This window comes from Cavia porcellus, unplaced genomic scaffold (genome assembly GCF_034190915.1).
Source record: "Cavia porcellus strain 051 isolate PalLab524CR breed Dunkin Hartley unplaced genomic scaffold, mCavPor4.1 scaffold_1, whole genome shotgun sequence".
In the NCBI taxonomy this organism is placed as follows: domain Eukaryota; kingdom Metazoa; phylum Chordata; class Mammalia; order Rodentia; family Caviidae; genus Cavia; species Cavia porcellus.
This window is the reverse complement of record NW_026947484.1, coordinates 179,837,612-179,848,891: the sequence shown is the minus strand read 5'-3', so window position 1 is coordinate 179,848,891 and position 11,280 is coordinate 179,837,612. Positions and strand designations below refer to the sequence as shown.

Here is an 11,280-nt window from a genome sequence, read left to right as displayed (position 1 = left end):
AGAAGGTGAGTTGAGGGAGCAGCATCGGCAAACAGAGGTAAGATGAAATTCCAGAGAAAGAACTGGCTGCGAAGTGTACCTGGAACAAAGATCTCTGGGTGTCTTGGGAAGTGCTCAGAAATGAGGCGAAAGAAACAGACACTAGGTCAAACTCTGCCTGGCTCGACGCCCTGTCCACAGGCTGGGGCTGCAGCTGCCACCACAGGACCTGGTGGCAGGTTTTGATGGTCCACGTGGGGAGCCAGACCCTGAACAAGGGTGACGTGAACTGCAAGATGCATTTCTGAAGATCAGTAAGCAGCAAGTGGAAGACGTCACCGTCAACTTCTTCCTGCCAAACACCAACACCCTGCTTGGCTTCACAGTTAACACTTTGCTTTCCCAGGGGTGACTTTGCTCCAGAAGACAACATCTGGACTGGTGTCCTTTCTGGTGTCTTCTTTCTCATCACCAGTGTGTTAGTTTTCTTCAATGGTCCATTTACTTGCCCTCATCTATCCATATAGCCAGTAATTTTTGGACTCAGCGTGACACCACGTGGTGGATCTGATAGAGAGATAGATTCCAGACTTCTGCATATGACAAAGAATCACAAGTGTACATCCAATGGTAAAAGCAAAAGCAGCCACATTTATTAAAGATTACAGGAAAATGTACTCAAGGGCAGTCCATGCCAACAGAAACCAAAAGCACGACATGTTTGGGGTGTTAGGGAATTAAAAAGTGCAGCACAAAGATAAACAGCATTTCAGATTTTAACAGATATGTATCCAGCCCAGGTGCCTCTCACTGGGTCTCTGAGTAAGACTGGCAGGGTGCTGAGTCCTCTCAAGGGCTTCAGCACACAGGCCCATTCCAAAGTTCTCTCTGATTAAATTATACACATGAGACACAGTCCATATTTATGAACCTCTGTGTGGGGGAAAAGGATACTGAAGCCATGAGATCCAGCATGCATGCACTTGAGGCCTCAAGCTTTAGAGATTTCCTTGGTCTTTGCTGTTTCATTGTATGGAAATAGGGAAAGGAAGATTGGCCCTGAGGTGTTGCCCAAATTCAAGTGCACTCACTGTGCCAGCTGCTCTACTTCCTCTTCCTAAGCTTCCTCCCCTTCCTCACTTTGGAGCAAATTAAATCCCTATGGGTTTGGCTAGATTCAAATCTTCAGGACATCACAAGGGAAACAGATGTCAACTGCCATGTACTCACCTGAGAGAGGATCATCAGGCATTCGGACATGTTTCCATTTGGGCATTTTGGGGCAGGCTCATGGAGGCCTTACTGACCCAGTTATGGTCTCTGCTGAGCAATCAGAGCTACTTGGTAGTTAACTGAGCTTTGCTTCACTCGTCTGCACAACAGACACCATTGCACTCTGCCACAGCAGCAGTGCCTGGCAAGGTGTAATCACGTGCTGGTTTTTACGGATGAGGACCTGTCACTGCACAAGTGTTGTAGTCAGGGGGTGTACACAGAGAACAATTCAGATCAGGACATGGAGTTTATAATATTTTTATAATGATCACCGGGAGTTAACACAGGAGAATGCAGGAAATCTATCCACAACACCAAAGACATAGATTATTTAGTCAAGAGCCTAAACCCCATGGCATTGTCCCACATGAGTCCAGATAAAAACCCAGAGCTCAGGACAGTGTCTCCCACGAGTCCAACTGGAGGTCCGGAGCCCACAAGAAGGACTCACGCCAGTCTCTTTTACGGATCCGTGCCGAGAAGACCCAAGGGTCAGCGGTGGAAGCCAGAAAGTCTATGCCAGCAGGATGAAGGAGCTGTGCTAGTGGGATGAGGGTTCTATGCTGGAGCCGAGAAGTCACACTCAAAACAAAGACCAGAGCTATCCTGAAAGGCACCACAGCTGTCCTCAGCAACACGGAGGCCCCGAGCTCCTCCGAAGACAAGCACAGTTGGGTACGTGCCAGGAAGCAGCGTGACGAGTTCATCCTGGAGACTAAGCAGCACGTGTCTTCCCCACCGGAGCCAGTAAGCAATGCTCTATGTGAGGACAAGAGTTTCTCCAGGAGAACCAACAGCTCAGACAGCAACTCATAGGAGAACCCACAATGCCTCCTTAATGCCTCAACCCTCAACACTTCCCTTCTTCTCCACTTATTTATCCTGGCAATCCACCCTGGTCAACTTAATAACCATACGCATTTCCTTAAACTATAGTCCTTAGTGGCAGATTTGTTACATTAATACAACAATTACATATATACACAATTCTTTTTACATTTAATTCCTGCATCAAAACCAAAACATTTAAAAGGTGACCAAGGTTCAACATTAAAACACAGTACTTCAACCAATTTACCTGGTTACAAACATTATAAAACATTAAAATCACACTAAAAGAACAAATACAATCACAGTCCTTGCTTCCCATTAACTTTTAACATGGCATGGAAAGACTAAAATATAAAAATCTGCGATTCATACATACTCTTGATTTTTCCATTGTCCTATTCTTCTAAATAACCATGTTCTCTGTTTCATCTTTACAACCCACAGTTCCAATGGAGCCTTCTTCTTGGCCAAGTGTTTTAAATTACTCTACTGGCTCTTTGCTCTCAATTTTCAAACTAGATCTGGTCAAAAGTTCTCTAAAGTAACCATGCTACCATCCCAAAATAGACTGCACTGAAATTCTTCTGCCACCCAGGTAATATCTCTAAATACAAACAAGAAGACCAACTTTCATCTAAAGCACAATATACTACTTGGACTCCAGCAGCCACTGCAGTCTTTCCCAACAGAAGCGTCCCAAGCTTCATCTTAACTGGCAGCATTTCCATCAGCACTCTGATTTTCCAGGTTCCGACCAGAGTCTCCAAAATAATACAGCACACAGAGGATGTCTCTTTGGCAGTCTCTCAAATATTTTTCAAATTAATTTCTAAGGCTCTTAAGTCAAATGGCCAGTCAACATAACTGCAATGACCCCACTCCTCTGGTACCAATTTCTGTCTTAGTTACTTTATGCTCATCGCTGAGACAAAATACCTGAAGCCCAAAGTTGGGAAAGGAAAGGTTTATTTCTTACAGTTTTTCAAGGTTTCAGTCCATACTCAGTTGGCTCCAAGGCAGGTGGGCATTACTGGACTGCAGTTCATGGAGGCTGCAAACAGCAAGCAGGAACCAGCAAAGAGCAAGACACACCTTCTTCCTGCCATTACATCACATCCTGGCTCCACCCCTATGTGAGTGGAGCACTGACACCATCAATCCAAGCACTAGACAACGAACCATCACAAATGCACAATGCAAACTCATGAGGCCTGGGGGCCACAGACATAAACCATGACAACAAGCTTCAGTGATATTCATACCACCACTGGGAAGATTTAATGGGCCTTCCCTCAGCTCACCTCTGGTAGCTGGACCTATGTCACATGGTCCAACCCCAGACCTTTTCTGACAGTGGCTAGGATTTACCTTTGCATGATCATCTGGCACTATCTGAAGTGAGTGCCTTCTTCTTGAAGCACATATTTGTGTTCTGAGCACTCATCCATGAAGTTGGTGTAGAATTCTGTTCATCATATGCATGGTAGCTTCCATAGTGAGACAGTACTATGCTTACCTCACTGACACACAGTGCATATGACTAGGAATACAGCAGTGGGTATTTGGGGTCACTGGTTTCCTGTAAGCTATTATTTCCATAAAATTTGAACAAGATCTATAAGACCTATATACTCTATGTTATGCTATGGCTTCTTTGCAGTTCCTTCACTATACTCCTGTTCCTGTACAGCATGCTTTGGGTCACAGAACACTATAGCCATCAAGAAGAGAACCTACTCAGCATGTGAAGATGGTACCTATAGTCTAGACATCTCCAGGCATCACAGAAAGGTTCAGAAGACAGCCCACCAAGCATCTGACCACAAGGAAAGCTATTCTTCCTGAAGAAGAAACTGACATTCTATATCCGAAGTTAACAAAGGAGTTAGAAAGAACTGAAACACCCTGGTAATCAGTAGTGCTCCAGAGAGTGTCTGCTGGAAGAAAAATGGGAAAAGGAGGCAGAACTTTGTGAGGGTCATTACTGAGAGGGTAAGTCTTGTTTCCCAAGACATGGATGGCCATGTAAGCCTTCCTCCTTTGGGCTCTCCCCTACTTCACAGTCACCAAGAGCAGCCCTGTGCTGGGGTGTCTTGTGGACATCCTGTGAACATTTTCATTTTTTTAACCAGCTAGTTAGTGAACTGGTCACCAGATTTTATTTTAATGAATCAGCCTTTCCATTTGATTGACTTATCTTTCATTCCAGGCCACTTTTCAGTCTTTTTATTGTCTTTGTTCTTGAGTTAGGATGCTTCAAGCCTTCAGAATTCACTGCTGAGACTGAAATTGGGGGAGGGTTTCCCTTCTACCTAGAGGAAAATGAGGGAGCTTTTGTGTTCCTGCTTAGCATCTTCGGCCCACGTTTTCAGACCACAAGTCATGTGGCAGGTGAATAGCCACTTGAGGAGGAGTTGGCTGCCTGCATAGGAAGCTGGGTTTTGATCAGAGTCTTTTTCTTGCATTACAAATGTCACTGGTATAGACTTCCCCACAGCACCAAATGCCAACCTGCTAGGGCTTAGGGAATGCAGGGGTCCTCCGTGCCAAGTGCCTTGTACACATAGTTGGTCTCCTGCCACCTTACATGATCTACATTGCCTTTCAGTCCATGTGAGGTGCCTGTATTACCTTTCAGCTGCTGATAGTTCCCCACCTCCAGGGGATCCATGTTTGAAATAAAGTAATTCACATGAAAACTCTTTAGGGGTCAAAAAAGAAATAGAAATACATGGCAGTCAATTCTATTTATTCTTGGTCTTTGATCTTGTCAGCTATATCCAAAAAAGAAGTGCAGACTTCATAGTGAAGGCTACAGGATTAATGAAAGTTGGAAATTGCCCAATGTCTTTACCAAGTTTTAAAAGAATGGCTTCTCCACTGTCAGCAGCTACAAGTGATGGATAGAGGGAGAGGGATGAGTTTGGGGAGGGTTGAGGAACAGGACAGGAAGGACATTAAGACATTGGTGGTATAGAAACAGAGACAGGTGGCAGGAAGGATGGAGAAAGAATAGATCTGAAAGAAAGCAGCAGTGGTGTAGAAGCTAGTGACTAATTAGAGACGAATGCAAAGTAAAGAAGATTGACTGCTGGCCAGGGTGACCCCATCCCAGGAAGAGCAGCAGGAGGACAGAAAGAGCAATTTCACCTGTAGCACCCTGTCCCGGCATTGCCCCTGCACGCTTTCCACTTCACAAGCAGTCACGCCTTTCATAGGTATTGCAGGGAGGACACACAGTTTTCAGTTCTGTAGAAGATGTAACAGTCAGGCTCTTATCAATGTATATTCCTAAAAGAATCTCAGTCCCTTCAAAGACGATATTAGAGTCTAGTCTTTTCAGAGATTAATTCTCATCAACTTCTTCTTTCTACATTTTATTCCTGAATGCACAAAAATATAGGAGCCTGTCTTCTCCCAAATCGAAGAGGCTGAGGACAACTAATTTCTCCATATGCTGGATGGAGAACTGTGCAGAATGTGTGGGTGACCTCTCTTCCTCTTTGATCTAACAAGGAAATGTATATTATGAGAGCTCAGATAATGCAGATGAAGCAAAGAGATACTTAAAATTATGTGTAACTATTCTTAACATAGAAAGATTACTTAATCCTTTATTACCAGCAATTTTACTTCAACATAGACCCCCAAAAGAAATCAATATATATGTTCACCAAAGGCATATATTAAGGTGTTTATAGAAGAATTATTAGTACAGAATACCTCAGTGAAGTCGTAGTTCAGAGTTTGCAGCCTCAGTCAGTCCTTGAAGAATTGGTAACTAATAATTATTTGTGAAACCCCTACATTTCAAAGAAACCTCAAATAACCTCAATTCCTTTTTTGAGGGAGGTTTGCAAGTAACCAATCCGAGATGGTTATTCAGCTCTCCTTGCTGCCGATTGGTTGCTGCCCTGTAACCCATCCATGGCAGATGCATCAGCATTCCTGCACCCCAACAGGTTGCTGTACTGCGTGTAGCTACCTCCAATATTCTCGGTTTTGTTCTTCTTAAAGTCCTAAGATCCCTAATATGCCTTCAAAACGCACTGTGCCTTCTAAGGCTTCTGAAAATTAACTTAAATGCTGGAAGAAATTTAAAGCACTCCAGGAAAAGGTTGAACTACTGTACAATATTTTTGTTAAGTCTAATTATTGTAATACTGTATATAGTATTAGATTAAATCAAATTACATAACTGCGGAAGACAAAGCATATTTAGGATTTAAACTATAAAAATACGTATTTATAGACATTTTTCTGACCATATCTGAAATTCATAGTTTTTCACGGATGATGATGAAGGAACATAACCCCTGCAAATTTCGGGGGTCCAGTGTAAAGCCAAAAGTGGGAAATACCCAAGCATCCATCAGAAATGAAATGGGTAAATAAATTATGTTATAATTATACAATGAAATTCTAAGGTCTGAAATTACAGAAAATAACATGGATAAACCATATAAGCTTCTCATTAAACAAAAAAGCCGTGCACAGGAGAGTACATTCTGCAGAAGCAGTCAGTTTTTATGTAGTTTTTAAAGAAAGCACAAATGTAATCTGTACTACAAAGAATTGAAGGCATTTCCTGGGGGAGGTGAGGGGTGGTAATAGTGCCTGAGAGTCACAGCCCGTGTGCCAGGCATGTCTTTTCTTGGCCATGTAGTGGTTATATGCATGTGTTTGTCCTGCATAACGTCACTGGGCTGTACAGAGATAATAACATTATTTTTCCTTTCTATATTTTGGTTCCATAAACTATTTTTTTAAAAATCTATAGTTGGATATTTTTACCCTTATTTTGATCACTAATATGGAAAAAAATGCTACTTACAGGATAAAATAAAAGGAAAAGACAGTGAGTTCAATCTTTGACATTCTGAGTCTCAGGTGTATCTTAAATGCTGCAGTAATAGTGTCCAATAGATACTAATTAAATGAGCTGCTTGCTCACAAAAATGCATATAATGGCTTCAGAAAAACAAAAATAATTCTTACTCTCATGCTGGAAACGCGCTTGCCCAGAACCAACACACAAAGTTAATTATCCCCTTAGCATTGGTGCTTGCTTCTGAGCAAACCTTGTTTCCTCCTGTTCCACATGGGTGTGCTTCTGCTGCAGTATTCTGCTGATGACCTAGTTGGCAAACAGATGGATATTCCACACTGTTACGCACATGCTGTCTTTGCACACTGCAGACCACACTAAATGCTTCTGCAATCTCCTCTGCATTCTAGGCTCACAGTGAAATTACTATCTTGGCCTTCCCTGCAATTGGTGAGACCATGAGATTGGGTTCTACATAGTGCAATGTGAGCAGAAGCTATGTTTCATGTACAACACACCAGCCTTCTCCCATGTGGTCCTCTATGCTCTTCTCTGCTCCTGCCAGCCCAAAGCAGACAAGTATCATCACCAGACCACTGCATATGACAAGTAATAAACTGCAAGTGTACACCAGGCAAGCAGCTACACTTACTGAAGATCATAAGAAGCTATGCTTAGGGCAAGTCCATGCAGACAGAAGATATGACAGAAGAAAAGGGTGCCCCACAGACAGGAAAGCAAAAGCACCATTCATAGATCATAGCACAAAGTAGTGGCAGTAGCCCCCAATCAACCAGACTTTTGGAATTTTGTGGATGTACACCTCACCCCAAGTGTCTACCCCCAAATCTCTTAAGTGTGATTGACATGAATGATTGACAAGGTGTTGCATTATCTCAGGGGCCCTCAACACATTCTCCTGTCCCAGAGTACACTCTGATATTAATGAATATATGACGGGCAGTACAGATCTATGAACTGTTCGTGAGGTGGGAGTAGTGACTGAAGGTCAGTCTAGGAGATCCGACACACATATGCTCTCACCTAGAGCCCTGGAGTGCTGTTGGGTTTTTGCTGTTTTATTTTTTTACCTCTTATAGGACAGTGGAAGGAGGAATTTAACAATCATGTGAGGACAGGGGACATGGGCAGGTGGAAAGGCACTTGCAGCAACTTTGGACTTCCAAAAGACTGTCCTTTTCATGAAAAGGAGCATTAGAATATTCTTAAACATAAGCAGTAATTAATTACCTGAAATGTACCAGGGGAATTTACTGTATGCTACATAGTCCAAAAAGAAATGAAGTAAGTGAGAAGACATTCTTCCAGAATGTTAGAGTCCACGTCCATGCCACGCATGGGTATGGCATTACAGTGATTAACTCATGCCTATTGGCACAAATTTCTCCAGATTTGGCACTGAAAACCCTGAATCTCAGATTACCCCTTAGTCCCAGGCAAATTTGGAAGGATGGTCACATCATATAGCACCTTAATTTATACAATCTATATTTTATAGAAATTCCAAGCAAGATACTTCATAAAAACTTGTCTGAACTTTCTGCGTCTCTGTGGATCCAAATGGTCTCAAAATCCACAGTTATTTTCATAAGGAAAGTTCCAAAGAGTGCTCCAAACAGGGTTATCAGAAAAAATATGGTGCATTTTGTTAAATTTGAATTTCAGTTAAATAACAATTAAGTTGTAATTTGAAGACGTAGTATAAGATCATCTTTCATTTTTCTGAAATTCAAATTTGACTCAGTATCCTGTATTTTATTTGTTACATTTGGTAAACCCGCAAGTCCAAACAGCAATAAACAGCAACACCAAGGCTTCCTGAAGATAAAATCATGTCCAGACATGTTTAAGTTACATAAGAAAAGAAGCCCCCAGGATGTGAAGTCTATAAAATTGATAAGCTGAAATACTACAGCATAAATGCTCTACATTGTTAGAAATAAAAGAATAGCAACTATAATAAAGAACACAACAGTAATTGAACAATAATACATGGGTCTCTAAAGAACATGCAGAAATGAAAAATGTCATCACCGAAAGAAACAAACCCTCACAGCCTGCCTGAAAGAGTAGACTGCTGTATCATATTAAGCAAGTTAATTAACCTCTCTGTGCCTCAATGTCCTTATTTGAAAATACAGATAATAATGATGAATATCCTGTAAGGTTGAGGTCTGAAAATAAATATGATAAACATAAACCATTCAAAACAGCACCTGAACTCTAGCAAATTCTCAATCTGTCAATCAAGAATGACTGTTTAGTCCCCGACTGAAGTATCTACATCTTTGCATTTGCAATGTCCTATACAGTACCAGAAGATACTCTGAGGTGTGAGGAAGAGGATACCATAGTAGAATATTCTTGGAAATTCCTCCATTCATCGAATAATCTTGGATTCCTCAAAAGATTATGAAGTTGAGCCTCGTGGAATTTGCCACGCAGCCAGAGTCTTCCTCTGAATAATGCCAGAGGCAATCTGCAAACCAAAGTGGCCCAGCTTCAGAAGTCCCTGTTTCCCATGACTCCATCACACTGTAACATTAAGAAGCTATGATAATATTTCTGTCCTATGAAAATGCCTTTCTAAAAATCCAGAAACGCAGAGATGAATGCTTTATGACCAATTGCTGGCTCAGTCCTAAACCCCAAGGCGTGTGGAAAGTGTCCTCTAAATACCTGCTCTCTCTGAGGCTCCAAAAGGAGTCAGAAGAGAGTGATCTACTTCCAGGACCATAATCCTGAGAAGTATCACCAAGCCACCACTGAGCCACATCGCAGTTTTTCTTCTACAATATGCAGCTCCTCTGCAGAATGCATGCTGGGCGGTGCTTCCATGTGGTTCCTCCGCCACAGGTACATCAAGGGTTCCTCAATTGGCTTCCCACAACTGAAAACCAAAGAACAAGACATGAATCTACTTATGTTGATTTTGCTTTTCTCTTTAAGTTTCAGCAAACAAGGAATATTTTTTAACAAATCAGGTTCATGGTTGCCATACTGTTACTACCACAGTCACAGTCTTTTTCTTGTCCTCTGCTTGAGGGCAAAGATGGTGAGATTTTCCACATCAGTTTGATTCAGAAGAGGGCTTTGCATTTCACAAACATGGATAGGACTTGAGCAATGCTATTGACTGACATCCTTTAATGCTAATCCTACCCTAGTTAAGAGTCAAATCAGAATTTATGCACGGGGCGTATCATTTTTGTTTTTCTAAAGCTGTACTTTAAGTAGGACTATGTTAAAAGCTTTTCAGCTGTATTCAGAAGTCCCACAGCAACCAGAGTTGTCTCTAAGGCTCAGTGTTATTAAGTCAAAGTTTAAGAAGCCAACTATGACTGTCAAAGAGTCGGACAACACAGAATCTTTTCCCAGGCAAATCATTAATATCTCCATCTGTAATAAGAAGCTTCCTTCATTAACATTTCATTCTTTTGATTCAACAAAACTTTCATTGAAGACTACTATTCATATTCTATTTCAATCCTCAGCACAAATTACTTAAGCACTTTTTATGTGCCAGCTTCTAAAGTCAGCTTTGGTGATTCAGACAAAAGTAAGACAGATTTGGCTTTCAGAGAACACATGGTGGGTAAAGGAAAAACTCCAGTTACAAGGAAGCAAGCAATTCCGTAACCAGTGCAGGCATAAAGACATTTTAAAAATACTTTTTAATTGCTGGGCTGATTAAAAGAGAATGGGACATATAAAAATGGTACTTACATAAATTTAAAATGCATGTGCAAAAATAAAATATAATGCAATATTTTGCAAGAGCACAAAAATATAGAAAAACATTTGAATGGCTGCCTGTGGAAATGGGGGAAAAGAAAGTAGAAAGGGGAAGAGAAGGAATGGGATGGACAGGAGGAGGAAGGGAGAGAGGCAGAGAGGGAGGAAGGCAGACAAAGGAAGGGAAGGAGAGAAGGAAGGAAGGAAGGCAAGCAGGCAGGAAAGCTAGTTAGATCTTGAAAGCAGCTGGTAGAGCAATATGGCAATAGATGTTATAACCCTACTTTAGTTTTTTCACTAAATCACTCCCCTCTTTGTTTTCAGTCTCTAATTCTGATGGATTTTCTTCATCTGAAGAGTACTTAAGTCAAGGAATAAGCAGAGAAACTATTCAACCACATAAGATGCTTGGACTTGGGTTTCAAGAGCTAACTTGTGGGTGAGCAGATATCCAGGTGTATTTACGAACCTTCTGGAAAGAGCTACTCCCCTAAGACTCAGTTATCACAATAGAGCAAGACAGTCCCCATCTCTTCCCTCCTGTCCTCCAGTGCAGCTGGAGGCTCATTCTCTAAGCAAATTTAACCTGACTCTGGATGTAACCTGGTCTA

At 41.6% G+C, this 11,280-nt stretch overlaps 1 pseudogene; it reads left to right on the top strand.

Moving 5' to 3' along the window:
* Positions 1–224: 224 nt before the first annotated feature.
* On the top strand, positions 225–3,984 carry LOC100735889 (phosphatidylserine synthase 1-like; annotated as a pseudogene).
* The last annotated feature ends 7,296 nt before the right edge of the window (positions 3,985–11,280 follow it).